The sequence below is a fragment of the Gossypium hirsutum genome, chromosome A07 (genome assembly GCF_007990345.1).
Source record: "Gossypium hirsutum isolate 1008001.06 chromosome A07, Gossypium_hirsutum_v2.1, whole genome shotgun sequence".
In the NCBI taxonomy this organism is placed as follows: domain Eukaryota; kingdom Viridiplantae; phylum Streptophyta; class Magnoliopsida; order Malvales; family Malvaceae; genus Gossypium; species Gossypium hirsutum.
This window is the reverse complement of record NC_053430.1, coordinates 62523926-62536499: the sequence shown is the minus strand read 5'-3', so window position 1 is coordinate 62536499 and position 12574 is coordinate 62523926.

The following is a 12574-nucleotide window of genomic DNA, read 5'->3' as shown; positions in this document are numbered from 1 at the left end:
AACATTAAGGCATATCAATCAATTTGACCTCAAGCCTACAACATCCTCATTCCCTTGTAGTCATATATCTATAATAACATCAAAACATATATGGTCCAACAACAATCAAGTTTCCCTACATGTATGCTTTCCACAACATGTATTCATTTAACATGTATAAATCATTTTTTATATTACAAGTAAAATTTCATAATAGTTCATCTCAAGTTAAGATTATTTCATGTCAGAACTTTACTCATATCATTCAAATATCGAGGTCACACAAGTAGTAGTACACTCAAGGTGCACAAGTCTATAATTAAGGATGAACATTCTCATCAAATAATTTCCATGCACAATTATCATCATCTCATACTTTCATATATACTTGTCATGTATCACCATTTTCTTGTATTCAGAGAGATACGTGTAATAACTCATTTTATTATTCATATCTGGATTGTCACCCGTTGAATTTATTTGAAATATCGATGGATTCACAGGTAGTACAAATCAGGTTTCGTCAATTCATATTCAATGGTACCCATAAGGTACTATTTCAGAGAGTACCCTCTCGAGCCACACATGTATACAACATGATTACCAGTCCAGGCTAAAACCTTTTTGTGACATATGCTCTAAGGAGCTTGAGTTGGATTACCTATCCCGGCTAAATCCAATCCATAACATATGCTTGAGAGGACTTATATCAGGATTACCCGTCCGGGCTAAATCCTTTCTATAATGAGGTCAATAGGATTACTCGTCCGAGCTAAATCTCGTCAGTAACAAATGCAGGACCTCATTCATTTTGGGAAATCATATATCCATCAATCCTCCATTTATTCAACCAGGACTTAAACATTTTTCAAGCATTATCGGGCATGCGATTATTTCATACATTCATAACGTTCATATAATTCAAGTAAACATAACATTTTTGACATTTATTATATATCGGCATTATTATTGATCTAGCTTTATCATATATATTTTCAATGTCATATATATATGATATTTATACAATTCACAAACACAACATTAAATCCAAGCATATAAATATACACAATTTAGTTACACGAACTTACCTCGATAAATGTCCGTGTACATAAAATCTACTAATTCGACATTTTCCTCTTTTCCTCATTCTAACTCCGAATTTGGTCTATCTGGATCTATACAAGTAAATTTTACATCAATTTATCACATTTCATATTCAAGTGAACTCAATTTACATCCTAGGAAAAATCACCATTTTGCCTCTAACTTTTCCATAAATTCCCATTTCATCCCTAGGCTTGGAAAATGAAATTTGTGCAATTTACTCCCTATTCCAAACCTAACCAAAATTTCACCATAAAATTTAAGCACATATATTCTATAAAATTCAAAATTTTTCTTCAATTTTACAAATTTGCATTTTAGTCCCCAAATCATGTTTTCATGAAAAATTACTTTGTAAAAGATGTTTATCCATCAACAACCTTTCATTTTCTACCATAAATTTCAAATTTTCAGCATATTCATCCATGACCTAATTTCCATAATTTGATAACTCTTCAAATTGATCCCCCAAATAGATAGATTAAGCTATCCATATTTCAAAAATATCAAAATTACTAAAAACAGGATAAGAAAACTTACCCAATTTGGCCAAGAAAGTTTCTTTTCTCTCTCCTAGGGTTTCCATGGAATATTTTGGGAAAGAAGATGATAAAAATGATTTTTATTTCTATTTAATTAATTTATCATCTTTAATAATTTTGATTTCCAATTTAGTTCTTAGACTTTTTATAAATTTCCATGGATGAATCATCCAAAAATATCTACTAACTATTTATTAATGGTCTAATTACCATATAAGGACCTTAAGTTTTGAATTCTATAGCTATTTGATCCTTCTAGCTACTAGAATTCAACTTTTGCATTTTATGCGATTTGGTCCTTTCCGTACTTAAACACATAATCGGTAAAATTTTCTTATCAAAATTTTCACATGACATTTCTATCATATTATGAACCATAAAATAAAAATAAAATAAATTTTATTTTTCGGCTCAGATTTGTGGTCCCGAAACCACTGTTTTGATTTCACCGAAATTGGGCTGTTACAAGCTATCCCTTTTTCATAAATAGATAGTCGAAGCCATCTCTTTTCATAGTTTGATGGTCATCACCATCCGTTTTCATAATCGATAGCCAAAGCTATCCCTTTTCATAATCGATAGCCAAAGCTATCCCTTTTCGTATTCGTTAGCCCGAAGCTATCCATTTTCATTTGTTGATGGTCGACGTTACCCCGTTAGATTTTTCCAACAACAATCAATTTAATATTATACTGTAATAACATTCAGTTCATAAAATAAAAATGAAACTTATACATACGAACTTACCTCGACGATAAACGTAAAAAATAAAGTCGACTAATCTGAAGCTTTTTCTTTGCCTCGATCTAAAGCCTTATATGGTTTATCTTAATTTAAATGAATAAATTGAACTCAATTCAATAATCATTCTATTCAATTTAACTCAAATTCACATTTTTACAAAATTACAATTTTGCCCTTACACTTTTAATTTCTTTACAACTTAGTCCTTAGGCTCGTAAAATGAAATTAATGCGATTTCATCCCTACCCAAGCCTAGTCGAAAATCATACGAGCTTACAGTAGCTCGCACATTTCATTATTTCTCGAATACACCATGAATATTTCACATTTTACAATTAAATTCCTAATTTACAAATTCATCAAAAATTAGTTAACAAAAGTTGTTTATTTATCAAAAAAGATTCATTTTATTCCATTAAACATCACAAATAACAAAAAGGGATTCATGGTAAAACCCTAGACATTCAATATTTTTGCAAATTAGTCCCTGGGCAGCTAGATTAAGCTACAATGACTCCAAAAACATAGAAATCATTAAAAATGGGAAAAACAATACTCACATGCAAGAAAAATTGAGAAGGCCAAATGTTTAAGCTTCCATGGTGTTTTTCTTATTTGATTTTTTGTGGTGAAGATGGAAGAAAGATGATATATTTCTTTTCTTTATCTTATTTTAATTATTTATTTACCAATTTACTTAATTAACCTTGGTATAGAACCTTTAAAATCACCTAATAAATGTCCATATTTTTCCACTCAACATGTCAGTGGTTTAATTACAACATAAACCCTCCAATAATTTAATTTCATAGCTATTAAATCCCTTTTGCTTATAGAACTCTAGTTTTGCACCTTTCGCAATTTAGTCATTTTCATCGAATTAAGCATGCAAACAGTAAAATTTATTAATGAAATTTTTATACCATATTACTAACATGATGTAGACATTAAAATAATAATGAAATATATATTTCAATGTCAGATTTTTTGTCTTGAAACCACTATTCTGATTTCACTGAAAATGAGCTGTTACAACTTTCCCCCTAAAAGGGATTTTGGTCCCCGAAATTTCTTACCAGAAAAGGGGTTCGGATATTGCTTTCTCATAGCTTCCTTGGGTTCCCTAGTGGCTTCCTCTATCCCGTATTGTTGCCAAAGAACTTTTACTAAATCTATGTTCTTGTTTCTTAATTCTGTCACCTCTCGTGCCAGAATTCTGATCGATTCCTCACTGTACTACATATCAGGCCAAATCTCAACATCCATCAAGGAGATAACATTTGAAGGGCCAGATCGGTATCGTCGTAACATAGACACATGAAAGACATTATGAATCTTTTTTAGTTCTAACGGTAAATCTAATTGATATGCAATAGGTCCGATTCTTTCAGTAATTTCATACGGTCTGATAAATCTTGGCCTTAGCTTTCCTTTGCGGCCGAACTGAAGAACTTTCTCCAGGGTGATACTTTCAAGTATACTCTATCGCCAACTTTCAATTCTATGTCTTTATGTTTAAGATCTGTATATGATTTCTGATGATCTGAAGTTGCTTTCAAACTATTTCGGATCATTTTTGCATTTTCTTCAGTCTCACGAGTCAAATCAACCCCGTGTATCTTTTTCTCACTGAGCTCAGTCCAATATAATTTTTTTTGCATTTACGACTATAAAGAGCTTCATACGGTGCCATCTTTATGCTCGACTGATAACTGTTATTATATGCTCGATTGATAACTATTACTATACACGAATTCAATCAATGCCAAATATTTGTCCCAGTGGTCTTCGAATCTAATACACAACAACGAAGCATATCCTTGAGTATTTGAATTTCTTGCTCAAACTGACCATCGGTCTGAGGATGAAATGTAATGCTAAAATGCAACTGCGTACCAAAAGCTTCTTGTAACTTTCTCCAAAATCGTGACATAAACTACGGATCTCTATTTGAAATAATGGAAACTAGTACCCCGTGCAATCTCAAAATCTCAAAAACATATAATTCAACTAACCTCCCAAGGGAGTAATCTATACGTACCAGAATGAAATGTGCAGACTTCGTCAGACGATTAACAACAACCCAATTTGCATCTTTCTCCCTCGGATATAAGGGTAAACCCGATACGGAGTCTATTGTAACTCGATCCCATTTCCATTCCGGTGTCATCACTGGCTGCAATAATATAGAAGGTACTTGATGTTCAGCCTTAACTTGTTGACATACTAAACATCTCAATAAAAAATCTAAAATCTTGCGTTTCATTCCTGGCCAGCAATACATCTATTTCAAATTATACATCTTATTACTTTTCGAATGAATAGACAAGCTACCATTATGAGCTTTGTGTAAGATTCTTTGAATGAGCTCTGGATTCTTGGGTACGTAAATTCTACCTCTAATCAATAAATAATCATTGGGTCTATCTGAAATTCTGAATCAAAAGTTGACTCACTCTGTGCTAGTTCATCTAGCAACTTGTCGTCACACTTTTGAGCTTTATAGATCTACTGTAAAAACATTGACCTAGCTTTCAACTCGGCTAAGATCGAGCCATCATCAGATAATGTCAGTCGTGTATTCATCACTTGTAGAGCAAATAAGGACTTTCTACTCAAAGCATTAGTAACTATGTTTGCTTTTCCCGAATAATAATCAATGATCAACTCGTAATCTTTTAACAGCTCAAGCCATCTGCGTTGTCTAAGATTCAAACCTTTCTGTGACATTAGATACTTCAAACTCTTATGATCAGTAAATACATGACATTTTTCTCCGAACAAATGATGTCGCTAAATTTTCAATGAAAACACAATAGCTACTAACTCTAGGTTATATGTCGGATAGTTCTTTTCATGCGGCTTTAACTGGGGGGAAGAATAAGCTATCACTTTTCCTTTCTGGATAAAACACAACCTAAACCATTTAAATATGTTTCGCTAAAAATTACAAATTCTTTACCCAATTCAGGCTAAACCAGAACTAGTGCCTCAGTCAACAGTGTTTTCAACTGATTGAAACTTTGCTGACATTTCTCAGACCATTCAAATTTTACATCTTTCTGTACAAGTTGCATCATTGGTGTAGCTATCATTGTAAACCCTTTTACGAATCTTTTGTAATAACCAGCTAATCTTAGGAAACTTTTAACTTCAGATACACTTCTTGATGGTTTCCAGTCAACAACTACAAAAATTTTACTCGGATCAACGTTGATGCATTCAGCCGATACTATGTGTCCCAAAAAATTGACTTCTCGGATCTATAACTTGCATCTGCTAAATTTAGTAAGCAGTTGTTTATCTCGTAGGGTTTACAAAACAATTCTCAAGTGTTTAGCATGTTCAGACTCATCTCAAAAATAGATCAGAATGTCATCAATAAATACCATAACAAATCTGTCTAAATATGGTCTGAAGATTCTGTTCATCAAGTCCATAAATACTGTAGGTGAATTAGTTAAACCAAACGGCATCACAAGAAATCCATAGTGCGCGTAACTAGTTTTGAATGTAGTTTTCAGCACATCCGAATCTTTCACTCGTAACTCATAATAGCCAGAATGAAGATCAATTTTTGAAAATACTGTGGTACATTTCAATTGATCAAACAGATCGTCAATTAGAGACAGTGGATATTTATTCTTGATTGTAACCTTGTTGAGCTGACGATAGTCAATACACAATCTCATCGATCCGTCTTTTTTCTTAATGAATAAAATCGATGCACCCTAAGGTGAGAAGCTGGATCGAGCAAAACTCCTATCTGTCAATTATTGTAACTATGCTTTCAACTTTTCAACTCAGTAGGAGTCATTCTATTCAATGCTATCGAGATCGATGATGTACCCGGTACTAATTCAATAGCAAACTCAACCTTTCTAATCGGCGATAATCCAAGTAACTCTTTTGGAAACACATCAAGATACTCACAAATCACTGGCACTATTTCAAACTTAAATTCAGAAACTTTAGTATCCAATACATAAGCAAGATAAGCATTGCAACCTTTTCTCACATATTTCTGTGCTGACATAGTTGAAATAACAATAGGAAACCCACTTACACTATCTGATTCAATATGAAGTGTCTCACCGTGCTGACATTTCAATACAATAAGCTTTCTTCTACAGTTTACAATAGCGTCATTTAGAGTTAACCAATCCATGCCCAAAATTTCATAAAACTCGTCGAATGACAATAACATCAAATCAGTTAGAGAATTGTAACCCTAAGTCATCAATGGACAATTCTTGCAAACTTTATCAACTAATACATGACCTAGGGGCTTCGACACTTTAACCACGAATTCAGTGGACTCAAAAAGTAAATTCTTACTAAACACTAAGTTCGTGCACACATATGAATGAGTTGATCCCGGATCAATCAAAGCAATAACATCGGTGCGAAAGATAGAGAAAGTACCCATAATAATATCTGGCACAGAAGCTTCCTCTCGTATGTGCATAAGCCCTAGTGGGTGCTCAAGCATCAGATTTCACATCAGAGTCCTTTGTTACACCATATCTACCACTCATATTTCTAGAGTTACGAGGTGGTCTACCCCTTATGGTAATGTTGTTGGTTCAAACATTCTGAACTTTTTCTTTCTCAAATATTTCTGGGCAATCACGAATAAAATGCTTAAGTGAACCATACTTGAAACATGCCCCATCTTTCGCTCTGAACTCGCCAAAATGTCGGTGTCCGCATCATTGACAATCAGGTTTATTATCTTTAACACTACCTACGTGAGCCACAGACGTACCTTGTATTTTAGAACCTACATAATGTTTGCCTCAGTCTCTATCAGGGTAACCTTCTAAAGTAATCAAGCGATTACGGTATTCTTTTGATCTCTTTGGCTGTGACTGATACGACTTCTCGGTCAACCTTTTTCTTGAATCTCTGGCTTCAAAATCAGCTTTTCTTTTCTCTTTGCTAAGCTCATCAACTTTATGAGCTTTTTCAACTAAAAAAATAAATTCTTTCAGCTTAAGGATCCCAACTAGAAGTTTTATATCCTCATTTAATCTGTCTTCAAACTATTTACACATTGCAGTCTCGATTGAAATGCACTTCTGAGCATATTTACTCAATTGAACAAATTCTCGTTCACCCTCTAACACTGTCATACGGCCTTGCTTAAGCTCGAAAAATTCTTTACACTTCTGATCAAGGAATCTTTCTTTCTGAACTCACTTTGAAAGAATTCCCAGTCGATATGCTCCCTCGGCATAACTGAAGTCAAGGTATTCCACCATTGGATATGTTGAATCTTTTAGTAGAGATATTGCACGCTTTACACATTCAGCTGGTGTACAAGATAAACTCATCAAAAACTTGGATGGTATTCTCTAACCAAAACTCAGCTCTCTCAGGATCATCATCAACTATAGCTCGAAATCCTTTAGCCCCATATTTGTGAATTTTATCAACTGGCGGTTTATTAGCTCGTACTGTTTCCACGCTTAAGGGAACGACAGGAACCTGTTTGGGAATAGTTGGGGGTAGAGGTCGTTAAGCTGTTGGGTTCATTCGTACGAAATTAGTAAATCACTCACTCATCATTTGAAAGAAAACTTCCTTCACTTCCCCTCCCCAGACCTCAGATACGGGCCTCGAACCACTTGATGCTACTCCGTGAACGGAGGCTTGCGCATTACTTTCAACTTTATCATAGTCGGCTTGGTTGGATGTCATTACTATATGAAAACATATTTTAAAATGATTAGGAGATATCACACTATCATAGGTTATATAATGGCATGTATAACTACACTCGTACAGGCCACGCTTAGTCCAAGAATCGACTAAACTGTAGCTCTGATACAAATAAATGTAACACCTCTAACCCATATCCGTCGCCGAAACAGGGTTACGAAGTATTATCAGAGATGACAAAACAAACAGACATAAATTTCAACATTTCAAAACACATCAATATTGATATAAAAAAATCATTCATATTGTCCCGTATATGAGCCCTCGAGGCCTAAAATATGCATTATTAATCAGTTAGGACTAAATTGGAAACTCAGAGAATTTTTCAGAGAACATTGAAAATTTTCAAAGCTGCAAGGGTCACACAGCCGTGTGACTCACATGGCCAAGAGACACGCTTGTGTCTTAGGCTATGTGGGCATTCGAAATGGGGACACATGGTCATGTCCCAACCCGTTTCTGTGCTTATGTAACTCTCTAACTTGGTCACATAGCCAAGCCACTCACCCATGTCCATTCTCGTGTAACTCTCTAACTTGGTCACATGGCCAAGCCACACGCCCATGTGCTAGGCCGTGTACCCTTCGAAGTAACCTCACACACTCGTGTGCTAGGCTGTGTAATAGCCTGACTTACAACCCTTTCAAAGCTACAAGGGAGACACGACCGTGTCACATGGCTGTGTCACACACGGTTGAGACACACGCCCATATCTCTACCTATGTGGACAAAAATAGGTCATTTTACAAGCCTTTTTATCTCATCCAAATTAGCATGTTCCTATAACCAAAATGCACATATGCAAATGCCTTAATAAGGCACCAAAATCAAGCATAAATAAGTTGTGTACATATGATATAGCATCCTACAACCAATATGCCCTTAGGCACCTCAAATGATAATGTATAAACATGTTTAACCATGTATTGAAATTTGCCAAAATGACTAACTAACTTTCAACTAAACTTGCTTCAATTCAAACTATTGAATTAACTTACCAAAGCCTATCAAATAGTACAACATATGTCATTCATTCACCAACATAAATAGACATATATAAATACCTTTCATAGCAAGATACCAAACCACAACAAGATATAAGGCTTATACAAAATGCATATTCATCTATCACAATTCAAACTTATTATTTACATGCCATAAACTAAGCTCATATCAACATCAAAATGCAAAATCACAAGCCAAACCAATTGGCTATTCCACAATCAAAACACATGGCCAACATTAGCCAAAATAACTATATGCCATTACAACCAAAGTTAAACATCTGTAAGTATCGAAAGAGCCTATAGATAGTGTGATAAATCTCCGAAGAATTTTCCTACCCGAACGAACTTTCGACAACTACAAAACACAGAAAATTAACACAAAGTAAGCATGTCATGCTTAGTAAGTTCGTAACACACATAGTCTAACCTTGCCAATACAATATACAACCACAAGGCATGTAAACCCAATCCAACTTAAGAATAACTAACTCAAAAACTTATATATGTACATTTATACTCTTAACTTTCAAAAGGTATGAATTACTTACCTTTCACCAAACTAATGTAATTTACATTTAAAACTCTTATTGAAGTTCACACGAGATAATAATACGATGGTTAACCCATCCCTTTTCATAATTTGATAACTGAAGTTATCCCTTTTTCATAGTTCGATAGTTGAAGCTGTCCCTTTTCATAACTTGATGGTCGTCACCATCTCTTTTCATAAATTGATAGCTGAAGTTATCCCTTTTCATAAATCGATAGCCGAAGCCATCTCTATTCATAGTTTGATGGCCGTCACCATCCCTTTTCATAATCGATAGTCGAAGTTATCCCTTTTCATATTTGTTAGCTTGAAGCTATCCATTTTCATTTGTCGATGATTGACGTTACCCAGTTGGATTTTTCCGTCAACATTCAATATTATATAATAATAACATTCAATTCAAATTTAAAAATGAAACTTAAACATATGAACTTACAAAGACAATAAATGTAGAAAATAAAGTCAACTAATCTGAAGCTTTTTCTTTGCCTCGATATAAAGTCGTTTGTGGTTTATGTTGATCTAAATTGTAATAGCCCTGTTTTAGCTAAATCAAAATAGTGATTTCGGAACCACAAATCTAAAGTCAAAAAAATATTTTAATATTATTTTTGTTGTTTATAGTATATGAATATGTATGTGTGAAACTTTCATGTGATAATTTTATCGTTTAATAGCTCAATTTGAGAAAAAGGACTAAATCCCGTAAAATGCAAATATGGCATTCTATTTGATAAAGGTGTCCATTTGCTATGGCTTATTAAATGGAAAGTCCTTATGTTGATATTAGACCATTAATTATGATAATGGACATTTATGGACATGCATTATAAAATTTTAAGTTAATTTATTAAGGATATATAGGTAAATGTCAAATTAAGTTAATAAATCATAACCAAATATGATTTTCTTATCCATCTTTCATCCATTACCCGAATTTTTTAAGAGAAAAAAATCATCTTATGCTCAACTAGGGTTTGGCTCATTGAATCTTTGATTAAGGTATGTATTTTGCTCGATTTTTGATGATTTCCACATTTTTGTGATCGTTACTTTGAGTACTAGCTAGCCCATGCCTCAATTTTTGAAAGTGTTGATGATTTTGAAAGTTTCCATTGATGAATTCATGTGTTCTTGAATGTTTGATGATGGAAAATGAGTATTTTTTGATAGATTATCATGTTTTGTAAAGTGATTTTTAGTGAAATTGCATAAAATGACTAATTTGTGAAAAGTGTACATTGAAGGGTTAAATGTGTGAAATATTGATAAATATGGACTGTTATGGAGCCTATAGATATTTTTTCAAGCATGGGTTAAATTGAATTTTATTAATTTTGTGTTTTTATGAAATAGGGACTAAATTGAGAAAATATGAAATTATAGGGGTTAATGTGTAAAATGTCTCAAATTGTGTGTTTCAGATGAAATTGAATGAATTGAGGAATAAAAGAGTTAATTTTAAATTTATATAGATCAAGAACAAAAGAAAACAGATTTAGATCGGGGAAAATTGAAAGTTGACGAATAGTCGATTCCATTCATTTATTTCGAACACGAGGTAAGTTCATATGCAAAAAAATTGTCTTTAAATTGAATTATACATGTTTAATTGTCATTGAATTGATATGAATTTTGAATGAGTATATATGAGCAAGAATCAACAAAGTTACGACATCCGAAAGTCCCGTACGAACCTTACGAATAATATAGGATACAAATGTCATGACATTAGGTTATCGAGATGTGATTACATGTAAGACCATGTCTGGGACATTGGCATTGTATTGTGATCATGTGTAAGACCATGTTGGACATTGGCATCGTTCTTCAATTTCATGTAAGACCCTATCTGGGACAGTGCCATCGATATGTAATAACATGTAAGACCATATCTGGGATATGGCATTGTACGAGCTTATGTAATTTTTAAGTATCCTTATTTATTCTAAATGGTTCAATGGGAAAATTCAAGTTGAGAAAGATTATGTGAATAAGCTAAGTGACTCAGGTACGTACGAAATTCATACGAGAATTAAAAAGAGTAGTGGTTGATGAAATTATAGGTGAATTTGAATATGTATTCATTGAGAAAGGTTTGTGTATCTATATGTGTTTACTTGTATCTGGTATATTAATAGAAATGTTGTGATTAATGTGGTAAATTTATTTGCATATGGCTTACTAAGCTTTTAAAGCTTACTTTGTTGTTCTTTCCATGTTTTATAGATTATTGAAGATAGCTCAGACTCGGGGATTGTCAGGAAACATCATCACACTATCGATCATCTTGTTGGTACTTTTGAAGCTTTGTATATATGGTACATGGCATGTATAGGCTAGTGTCATCTTGGTATGTTTTGAGTTTTGATATTAGCCATGAGATTTGGCTAGTAAATGGTGATGTATATGGCCTTTTGGAGTTGGTTTGAATTATATGATGGCAAGTGATATATGTGATGTTTATAAATTATCATGTGTTTTGGAATGTTTGACATGGTTGTTAGTATGGCTAAGTGGTTGCTCATTTGGTTAGTTATTAGTTGATATATTAATGCTTGAGAAATGGTATATTTTGGTATGATTTATAGATGATGAATTGGTAAGTTTGAGAAGCATGAATTGGTTGATAGAAAGGTGAGGAAATTCATTTAGGAAATATGTAAGATTGATGATTGTGGCATTAATTTGGTATGTTATTGAGTATGGAATGAAGTAGTTGAAATTGTTGTGAATAGATAGCATGATATGTGTAAGGAATAGTATGTTTTGGTTGCTTATATATGTGTTGAAAAGATACAAATTTGGTTGCTATGTGTGTATGAGAGTAGGGTGATAAATTTGGCTTATCGAATGACCTATTTTTGTCCACACAGGCATGTGTCTCAGTCGTGTGTGACACACGATCATGTTACAGGACCGTG